At 45.1% G+C, this 10,749-nt stretch overlaps 1 long non-coding RNA gene across 1 annotated transcript in view; it reads right to left on the bottom strand.

Annotated features, from left to right (window-relative positions):
- Window positions 1–231: 231 nt before the first annotated feature.
- Window positions 232–10,749, bottom strand: part of LOC139356111 (uncharacterized) — a 31,266-nt gene continuing 20,748 nt past the window's right edge. Inside the window, exon 4 of the long non-coding RNA XR_011607504.1 lies at window positions 232–585. This is a non-coding gene — a long non-coding RNA (uncharacterized lncRNA). The remainder of the gene's footprint in view (window positions 586–10,749) is intronic.

Below are 10,749 nucleotides of genomic sequence, written 5' to 3'. Positions count from 1 at the left end.
CCTCTTTCATAAACTTCTGAAAGGGAGGTTCTAGTTGAGAAACAATGAGAGTAATAGATGGCATAAATTCATACATGCGTGATAGGACACTTGGTCCCTCAAGAGTCCCTAATTTAACCATTTGCCTCCACTCTCTTTTTTCTCTAACACAACATTAGACTGGTTTTTCCATGAGATTTGAGGGTCCATATTGTTTTATAACCTCAACACTGAAGAACTGTAAACAAAGGTGCATGCATACTGAATAGCCTTATTCAGTACATTTAAGAGCAGTAAATCTTTGTTTTTAAGCACTTTAAGTTATAGCTACTGAACAGCAAACACCCCATTGGCCAAGCCAGGGAAGCTAGTGCTCTTCTGGAAAGCAAACTTTGAAAAGGTCTTCTTCCTCTATATCACCAACTCTCCACTAACCTCCTAGCCTTCTTTTCATACTAAATGTGTATCCCTCTCTCCCAAGCCATGGTGACACACAAATGATGAGAGTTGCTAAGTGGATATCTTCATCTTTGTTCTTCTTTTTCCAACTTCACTGAAAACTCCGCTTCAGAATGAAAGTTTTCTACATGCATCCAACATACAAATCTGAAAAAATATAAGAAACCCTACTCTTTCTTCGTGCATCACTTAAAGAGCTATGTAAATGCCTCCTAGTGAGGAATATCTACTTTTGTTTAAGTTTTGAAATCGTTAGTTTTAAATTAGAATTAATGTTTGACATCAAGCAGTAGGCATTGATGGCAGAAAATTGATCAGTCTCAGGAAACTACTCAATGGTGGATTAAACACATACATTCTACAGAGTATACCCTGTGTACTGTCTAGTACATTATATGCATGCTTCTTGGGCATTGTACATAGATAGTTAAAAACAATGATTCTCTCATAAACTCTTCTATACCAAGGACTTGCTTTCTTCAAAGGTGAAAAATACATGCATGAGTGCCGTATTTGAATGCAAACCTCATAGACTAGTAGACTGTGATGGAGTCACAATGTCATATCCAGTTGGATGGACCTTTTCTAATAGTTTCCATTTTTATCAAAAGCAAAATAAAAGCTATTTTCAATGCAGAAGCAAATTCTAAACAACACCCACCAGAATTAGCAAGGCAACATTTCATCAGAAAATCACCTGCAGAATTTAGAATGCAATTTAGAATTACTAATTAGTGTGTTAAATGGATATATTCAGAAAGTGTGGAGGGAATGAGTCAACACTTCTGAAAGAACCTTAATTTCAGAATTTCCTGAATGAGTGCCCCAAATTATAAGCCTACCCACACATTAGTACATGGGTTAGAGAAGTCGGCTCACCCAGACATTTGTTGTGTGCATAATTTTAATAAGAATAAATACTACTTTGGAAACTGCTCTGGTTCATTTTGCCAAAAGTAACACCCTTTCTGGGCACAATGCCACTAGATACTCACCCTTCTTTCTTTGTGACTGCAAGACCCTGAAACATTGTTTGCAATCTTATCAAAGGATTCATTGGATCAGAGGAAAATCAGAGAGAACATATTGTCCATTAAAATGTAGAGAGGTGGGCCTAAGATGCCTTAGAAGAAAGCTAGCTTTTATCATAACACACTGTTTACCTTTTCGTTATTTATTTTAAATTTGAATCCTATTATTTCACCATCTCTACTGTCACCCAGCCATCACTTCTTATCAATTCTTAACTGGGCTATTGCAGTAGCTCCCTCCATGGCCTCCTGGTCTTCAACCTGGCTCAATACAGCCCAGTTTCCATTCAACAGCCAGCATGAACTTTCTAGAGCTCCCCGGACAGCTGAGGCTGTGCAAGCGGGAGAGGTGATCGCATACCCAGAGGAGGAGCCCATCCCTATGAGGACAAACCTCCAGCCCCTCCAAGACCGGAAGAGCCAATAGAGTCAACTCACTGCTACAGCATCTGTTGGTCCCCTTGGGGAACGGTGCCATGGTAAGGGCTCAATGCTGGTATCTGTTGCCAACAAGCTGAGCATTCCCTCCAAAACAGCAGCAGTGAAACAGACCTTGGTGAGTGAAGCGCATGCTGCTGGGCTCATTGGTAACCTCTGTCTTTGCCACCAAGGCCATGATGCTCAAGGGCCTATCATGGCAGTTCTGGGTGGCTGGTGACAAAGCTGACGAACGTCAATCAGTCAAGTCATTTTATCTACATGGTTACTCGGTGCTGTTTCCATGGTGGGTGGATGCTTTCTAGGCATTCATACACTATACCAACATCTTCATGCTTTGTGCCCACTCCCATTTTCTCATGCACGTGTCCCTCCTCCAGAACCCCTTGTCCCAATCATTTAGCCCACTTCCTTCTATGCCACGGTCCAGACATACGAATGTATTCTCACCTCTGGCAACTTCAGGTGTGCTGCTCAAAGCTTTGCCCATTGGGAAAACATTTTTTTCCACCATCCAGTCACCCATGAATGTGGCTATAATGCAACTCCTGTTCATTTTTGACTTGCCCCCACATACTGAACCAAGTCATCTATAGACCAACTTTGAAATTTTCTTACTTTTTTTTTTTTTTTTTTTTTTGACGGAGTATCACTCTGTCTCCAGGCTGCAGTGCAGTGGCACGATCTCAGCTTACCGCAACCTCTGCCTCCCGGGTTCGAGTGATTCTCCTGACTCAGCTTCCCAAGTAGCTGGGACTGCAGGTGCATGCCACCATGCCCAGCTAATTTTTGTATTTTTAGTAGAGACAGGGTTTCACCATGTTGGCCAGGATTGTCTCCATCGCTTGACCTCGTGATCTGCCTGCCTCAGCCTCCCAAAGTCCTGGGATTACAGGCATGAGCCACCGCGCCCAGCTGAAACTTTCTCTTTTCTTAAGAGACAGAGTATCTCTCTGTCTCCCAGGCTAAAGTGCAGAAGTGTAATCATAGATCACTGCAACCTCCAGCTCCTGGGCTCAGGCAATCTTTCCTCCTCAGCCTCCTGAGTAGCTCGGACTGTAGATATGCACCACCATGCCTAGTTAATTAAAACAATTTTTTTTTTTTTAGAGATCGGGTCTTGCTATGTTGCCCAGGCTGGTCATCAACCTTGAACGTTTAAACATTTTCCTCCTCCTTGAGCTGGTCATAGGGAGTAAGTTCACTAGTGCAACTGCAGTGAGTGGCACGGGGGGCGGGGGGGGTTGGGCTACCTGCTCGTGCAACTGACATATGCCTGCTGGCCATGCTCTAATTTGATCCCAGATGCCCCATTTTCATCTTAGACTGGGCTTTCTGAGCTCATTGGCTTTAGGACTTGGAAGGTTCAATGGAACGCAGTTCATAAATGGAAGATCTGAACACATGGCCACTCGCTGTCCCATAGCTAAGTGTTCCAATTCTATCAGGGCCCAGTGATGCACAGGGACTGTTTCCGAAGGCGTGCCACTCTCTGCTGAGGATGACCTGGCTTCACTCCAGAATCACAGGGGCCTGTGTTGTGATTCTCCTACCTGAGCTTGTCATAAGTTTCATACTACGTCATGCCTTCCCCACTGTCACTTCCCAAACCATAGGCTCTGCCTGATCAATGATCCCAGCAGCAGGACTGGTTGCTTCACGGCCCGGACCTGAAGCAGTGCTCTTTCCCGCTCTGGGTGCTGTGCAAACTGGCAGCCTTCTTTGTTACCTGGTACCTGGGCTGGAGCAGTTTTCCCAGGGTCGAATATGCGGCCACCAGATTCTAAAGTGGCTCACTAGGTACCATGCTTCTTTTCCTGTGTGAAGAATTCAAGATGTCAAAATGCATTTTTCTTTGAAAAGGATATCCCAGCATGGCCCTGACCAGATGGCCCCCTAAAAACTTCACTGAGTTGTCCAGTGATCTTCATAGGGTTTCTCTCCCACCCTCTAGAGCACAGGTGACTTTCCAAGGCCTCCAGGGCACTGCTGTTTCTTGCTCATCCCGTCCAAGCAGCGTGATGTTGATGAGATGGTTGGTGTGACTGGGGAATGGTCCATACCTCTTCACACTGTGTTATAACAGAGCAGGAGGACTAATACAGCCCCCCGGAAAAACTATAAGTGAACATTGTCCTTTTCACATGAACATGAAGTGTTTCTCATCCTTTTTCTCTTATTTTCTTCTTCTCCTTCTCCTTCTCCTTCTTCTCCTTCTCCTCCTTCTTTTTTTTTTTTTTTTTTTTTTTTTTGTGACAGGGTGTCACTCTGGAGTGCAGTGGCTCAATCATAGTTCACTGCAGCCTCAACCTCCCGGACTCAAGCGATCCTCTTACCTCAGCCTCCCGAGTAGCTGGGACTACAGGTGGGTGCCACAACTCCCGGCTATTTTTTTGTAAATTTTTTGTACAGACAGGGTCGCACTATGTTGCTCACGCTGGTCTCGAACTCCTGGGCTCCAGCAATCCTCCCAACTCAACCTCCCAAAGTGTTGGGATCACAAGCATGAACCACTGCACCCACCTCTGTCCTTTTTCCTAATTGAAGTGAAGAAGAACACATTTTGCAAACTGATGACTCTATCCCATGTAACTGAGACTAATCTGCTCTTTCAGTAACACCAGAATTGGCAAGCAATTTCCCAGATGGCTACCGTTTTGTTAAGCCTGTGGTACTCTTAAGTCATTCCCCAAGACCAATATGGTTTCTCCAGCGACCAGCCTGGCAAATTAAACTGAGAAATGACAGAGACCAACAACCCCGCATCTTTCAGGTCACTAATCTCCATCATCTGCTCACACTATCAGAGAATTCCATTTGGCCTTCTTTTTTTCTTTCTTTCTTTCTTTTTGAGATGGTGTCTCGCTCTGCTGCCCAGGCTGGAGTGCAGTGGCGTGATCTCGGCTCATTGCAAGCTCCACCTCCCAGGTTCATGCCATTCTCCTCCTTCAGCCTCCCAAGTAGCTGGGACTACAGGTGCCCACCACCATGCCCAGCTAATTTTTTTGTATTTTTGGTAAAGACGGAGTTTCACCATGCTAGCCAGGATGGTCTTGATCTCCTGATCTCCGGATCCACCCACCTCAGCCTCCCAAAGTGCAGGAATTACAGGCGTAAGCCACCGTGCCTGGCCTGTGGCCTTCTTAATTATAAAAAAATCTTACTCTACAGACCAGGGACACAGTGTGGGATTACTCCAATAGTCAAATGCATCGATTCCACTTACATTCTTAGGAATTGGAAAACGACAACAGGCAAGTCTGTGGACCTAGGGGCCCACTGCGAGTTGAACTTTAGACAGGACTGTGGTTATTACTACCTAGTTCCTGCAGGTCCCATGCTGACCAAGAGCCACGATGCTGCCTTAGGTCTCTGAGTATCAATGTCAACTCAGACTCTGTAGCCAATTAGTTCTTGAAATATCTGAGAAATACCTTTTTTCTCCCTTTCCACAGGGTGTGGTCACCTAAATAAATGGCAATAGGTCACTTTGTGGAAGAACTAGAGAAGTATCACAGGATCTACTTGTCATGATGTTACAGGGTGTCCAGAATTGGTTACTTCCAGTGGGTTCTTAGTCTCACTGACTTCAAGAAAGAAGCCGCAGACCCTCCCGGCGAGCGTTACAGTTCTCAAAGATACAGAGTTTGTTCCTTCAGATGTTCAGATGTATCTGGAGTTTCTTCCTTCTGGTGGGTTCGTGGTCTTGCTGACTTCAGGAGTGACGCTGTAGACCTTCGCAGTGAGTGTTACAGCTCTTAAAGGTGGCGCATCCGGAGTTGTTTGTTTCTCCTGCTGGGTTCGTGGCCTCGCTGGCTTCAGGAGTGAAGCTGCAGACCTTCGTGGTAAGTGTCACAGCTCATAAAGGTAGAGTGGATACAAAGAGTGAGCAGCAGCAAGATTTATTGCAAAGAGCGAAAGAACAAATCTACCACAGCATGGAAAGGGTCCCCAGCGGCTTAGGCTGCTGGCTCAGGTGCCCTGCTTTTATTCCTTTATTTGGCCCCACCCACATCCTGTTGATTGGTCCATTTTACAGAGAGCTGATTGGTCCATTTTACAGAGAGCTGATTGGTCCATTTTAACAGAGTGCTGATTGGTGTGTTTACAAAGCTTTAACTAGACACAGAACGCTGATTGGTGCATTTACAATCCTTTAGCTTAACAGAAAAGTTCTCCAAGTTTCCACCAGACCCAGAAGCCCAGCCAGCTTGACCTCTCAATCCTCCCTCTAAACAGGACAGGCCAGCTGCTCTTGGGAATTTGGCTGATGACCACTCTAGCTACTTCTTGCTGGATGGGGTGAAGAAGGGGCCCTGCAGTTGTAGTGTCCTCCAGAGGGGAACTCTTTAGGCCAGTGGAAGGGCCAGCGGATTGGTCCGGGGTCCTCAGTAGAAGTTGTTAGTTGAACTCATTTGGCGTTCCATTTGTAAGACCATCTGTAGCTTGATGGCCTCGATTTTAGAGGAAACAAATTTGACAAGAAGGTTAAAAATACAGGGTCCAAAGGCGAGTAAGAGCAAGATGGTTGCCAAGGGACCTGGAAAGGGGAGGAGCCATGTTGCCCAACTCCAGAGGTTGGTATAAGAGTTTGAAAGGTGTTGTCTGATTTCAGAAGCCTTTTCCTGTAAATGCCGGGTGACATCTCGTACTATCCCTGGCTGGTTAGTGTGAAAACAACACTCTTCCCCTAAGAAGGTGCAAAGTCTTCCTTTCTCAGCAGTGAGAAAGGAGGTTTTGGAGAGTCACGGCTGCCAAAGAGTCTATTTGGGATTGTAAAGTAAGGATAGATTTCGTTATTTCTTGCAAATTGTCTGAGAAATCCTTTGAGAGTGTGTGGTAGTAGAATAATGAAGTAAACTGGCTATTCTGGTTCCTGTAGCAGTAGCCATTCCTAACCCTATAAGTAGGGGTATTTGTTGTATGACTCTGCACTGAGAGACTTGAGTTTTAAGGTGTACTGATAGGGTCTGATTTCCTGGGGTAATGTTAATGTTGGGACTAGAAAGACTAAGGTGCAGATGCCTGTCCAGTTAGTGGGGAGGCAGATATAGGTCGACGTTCCACATGAGAAGAATATATTTTGGCTGGGTAGACGGAACTGGTTGTGTGTGTTGAAAAGGTGTGTGAGTTTGTTGTTTTCATTTTCCCATACTTCTAGAGTACTTGCCAAGGTAGTTCCAGTGAGTGGCTGGAAAGGGGTGTTGGAAAGGGGTGTTGGAAGCAAACTGGGTGGCTCCCTGTGTTTTATTTTCCCATTGGAGAAAAAACCGTTTTGTATCTACTAGGAACCATTCGAGAGAGTGATTGAAAGAGAGGATGAGAAGGCATTCACTAGTGGTGGGGACACTGCTGCAGGGGGTCCAGGGGTGAAAGGTCATGCAGGGAGTATGTTTGCCATTATGAAACCTGGACTGTTTGTTAAGCTGGGAGGAGGTGATGATTTTGGGGGGCCCTGAGAAGTGGACAAGCCTTCTGAATGGAGCTGTTTGGGTGACTCAGAAGTTACTATGATCAGCTGGGGCTTGAAGTTGTAGGGTGTAATTACACTGATGGGGTAGTAGATGCCCCAGGGGCAGGCCTGATGACAGGTTTCCTTGGATGCATAAAGGGGCTTGGAAAGTTAAAATGATATTCATAGTTGGATTGCATGTCCTGTTAGGGTACACTTGGTCCTATCAGAGATGGGGAAGCAGGCTAATGATTGCATATTTAGAAGTTGGAAAGGGTCTTTTCCTTCTTAAGGAGGGTGGTAGGTTAAGTTGGTAAAGACCTAGTTTTTTGTGGGAATGGGAGTGGCAACGTAAGCAGAGGTTGATAGAGAGATACAAAACCAACAGTCAATTGCCAGGGAAGGATGGACTGGTTTAACAGAGAATGGGTTAAGTTGAGAGTCTTGTAGAGGTAATTAGGAGCTGGCTAGTGGAAGGGGAGGGGTGATTGTATGAGGTATCCAAGGAAGTAGAAGAGATAGATAGGCAAACAGTAAATAGGAAGGTAAAGAGGGTGCTCTAGAAGACGAGATCATTTTATCCAGGCTGAGTTAAAGATGGGAGTAAATTGCTGTCAGAAGGAAGGAAGATAGAAAGAAGGTTGATGTGATTAGGGTTTTCTTCCCAGCAGGAGCTGCAGTATATAGTCCTATCGCAAAGAGTATGGTTAATATGCTGCTTAATAATATGATGAAATAGTAAAAGGATTCCATTAAAGGGGCAAGGAGAGGTGTTAAAGATTATGTAGGTTTTCACTTAACTTTTTTAAGGAGGAAGGGGTTTTTCTTCAGGATCAGTGGTAGGAACCTTTTTAGTATGGGATGTTTCCTTCCGAAATAGGAGGTGCAAATCCTTCAACGGTTCACAGGTTGAAGGGGCTGGTCTGGCAGATCTTGGGACTCCTGAGCTGACGATCCCACAGGTTCCTCCGGGGGTGTCCAAAATTTAACTCGGGTGTGGTGAATCCAAGATTCCACTCCTGCCACCTTAACTGCAGTGGGTGTAGAGACTGCAGTGGGTGTAGAGAGGATTACCGAGTATAGTCCTTCCCACAAAGAGTCCATAGATGAGGAGGTAGAAGGAGGTAGAGGGGAAGAGATGTGACCAACACTGAATCTCCTGGTTGAAACAACTCTGTTCCCTTTTCTCTGTGACATCGTTCAGGTAGGTTTTAGGGTTTTGTTGATATTTTGCTAAAAAAGTTATATCTTTGACCAAGTTGGCTGTTCCCTGATCAAGTAGGATGTCATTTGTGAGAAAAGGTCATCCATACAGCATTTCATATGGACTGAGCCCCATTTTGTGAGAATTTCGGATTCTCAACAAGGCCATGGGCAAAAGAGTAGACCATGGGGGATGAGTTTCTTGTGTTCATTCCCTTAAGTGCCTCTTGAGTGTTTCATTTGCCTTCTCAACTTTCCCTGAGGATTGTGGCCTCCAGGTGCAGTGAAGATGATATTGTATCCCTGGCGCCCTGGAAATTCCCTGAGTTATCGTGGCTTTAAAAGCCGGACCATTGTCGCTCTGTAAGCTTCGGGGAAGGCCAAATCTAGGAATTATTTCATGAATTAGGACCTTAATCACTTCCTGAACCTTTTCTGTCTTGCGGGGAAAGCTTCTATCCAATTTGTAAAGGTATCAACACAGATCAACAAGTATTGAAATCCCTTTGACTTAGACATATGGGTGAAGTTTAACTGCCAGTCTTCTCCAGGATAGTGACCTATTATTTGTTCCCCCAAAGGGGCCTTACGATGGACCAAGGGATTATTCCTTTGGCACACCTCACAGGCTTTGACTACCTGTCGCATGGTCTGGAGGAGATTTGGCCCTGTTTATAGGCATTTGGTCATTTGATGAGTGTTTTCAATACCCATATGAAAAATTTGGTGGAGGGTTTTAAGTATTTTCCATTGGCTGGCTTCAGGTATAAGTGCCTTTCCTTCTTCTGTCATTAACCACCCCGAGGGGAGAAAACTATGCCCCTGTGAAATGTTTCAGTTGTGGAATATGGGGGCTTAATCTCTTGGAGGGAATTGTTCTATACCAAGGTTCCTTCCATAGGTATTTCTAATGGGAGGTCCCACCTGGCAGCAATTTTGGCCTCACTATCTGCCCAGCGATTTCCTTCTGCCTTTTCTCCTTCACCTTTCTGATGGCCTTGGCAGTGTAAGACTGCCACCTCCTTGGGTTTTTGCACTGCATGCAATAACTCCATAATTTCCTTGTGGCATTTCATGGGGGTTCCCCTAGAGGTTAGGAACTCCCTTTCTTTCCATATTGCAGCATGGGCATGTAGGATTAGATAAACATACTTGCTATCTATATACCCATTTATTCTTTTTCCTTTTCCCAGTTCTAAGGCTTGGGTAAATGCCACTAGTTCTGCTAACTGGGCTCTGGTCCCTGGGGGAAGAGGCTTATTTTCAAGTACGGTTATATCACTAACTATGGCATAACCTGTCCTTTGTATCCCATTCTCCACAAATGAACTTCCATTGGTATATAGGTTAAGGTCAGAATTAGCCAGGGGGACTTCTAAGTGATCATCTCAGGTGGCATAAGTCTGGACTGTAATTTATTAGCAGTCTTGCTCGATTGGTTCCCCATCATCTAGGAGAAAAGTGGCAGGGTTGAGGGCCACGCACGTACATATTTGAAGCACCAGTCCCCCAAGGAGTAGTGCCTGGTATCTAAGTAAGTGGTTGTCTGATAGTCATAAGCTTCCTTTGGCCTAGTATGCCATTTACGTCATGAGTTGTCCAGACAGTGAGATCCTTTCCTTGTATTATTTTGATAGCCTCTGACACTAAGACAGCCACCACCACAACTACCCATAAGCAGTGAGGCCAGCCTTTTGCTACTACATCAGTTTCCTTACTTAGGTATGCCACTGGTTGTAGGGTTGTCCCATGAGTCTGTATAAGGACTCCAAGAGCTATCGCTGCTCTTTCTGTGACGTATAAAGAGAAGTTTTGTCCTGTGGGAAGGCTTAAAGCTGGAGCTTGTACTAGGGCCTGCTTTAAGATTTTGAAGGCTGTTTCTGCCCCTGGTTCCCATTCTACTAGATGAGTATTTGCCCTCTGGGTCTCCTTGACTAGAGTATAGAGCAGCCTGGCTATCTTGCTGTATCCAGAGATCCATGGTCGGCAAAAGCCAGTGATTCCAAGGGACCCCCATAACTGTTTTAATGTCTTAGCGCAAGGATAAGCCAGTATAGGCTGTATTCGTTCCTTGCTGAGGGCCCTGGTCCCTCTGGCTAAGATTAGGCGTAGATATTTGACCTGCTGTAGGCAAAACTGGGCCTTCGACCTAGACGCCTTGTACCCTTAATTAGCTAGAAAGTTCAA

This window comes from Macaca nemestrina, chromosome 9 (genome assembly GCF_043159975.1).
Source record: "Macaca nemestrina isolate mMacNem1 chromosome 9, mMacNem.hap1, whole genome shotgun sequence".
Lineage (NCBI taxonomy): Eukaryota > Metazoa > Chordata > Mammalia > Primates > Cercopithecidae > Macaca > Macaca nemestrina.
This window is presented reverse-complemented; position numbering and strand designations above follow the sequence as displayed.